Source organism: Meleagris gallopavo, chromosome 12 (assembly GCF_000146605.3).
Source record: "Meleagris gallopavo isolate NT-WF06-2002-E0010 breed Aviagen turkey brand Nicholas breeding stock chromosome 12, Turkey_5.1, whole genome shotgun sequence".
NCBI classification, from domain to species: Eukaryota; Metazoa; Chordata; class Aves; order Galliformes; family Phasianidae; genus Meleagris; species Meleagris gallopavo.
Window position 1 is genome coordinate 18,755,195 of NC_015022.2, and position 328 is coordinate 18,755,522.

The window sequence follows — 328 nt, forward strand, 5'->3', positions numbered from 1 at the left end:
TTTTACTCTATATTCCTTCCGTTTTAAAATCCTCTTTCAATCTTTTTCATTTTTTCTTATGCTATGTTTCTCTGTTTTTATTTATTGTTATAATTATTATCATAATCCTCATTATTATCATTATTATCATTATCACAATTGCCCCGCTCAGCATTATTCTGACCGTAGTGTCTCAGGCAGCGCTGCCAGGCAGGGCTCTGTATGCCAGGGCTCCACATACGGCCCCATAGAATCATAGGATCATAGAATGGCCTGGGTTGAAAAGGCCCACAATGCTCATCTGGTTCCAACCCCCTGCTATGTGCAGGGTCACCAACCAGCAGACCAG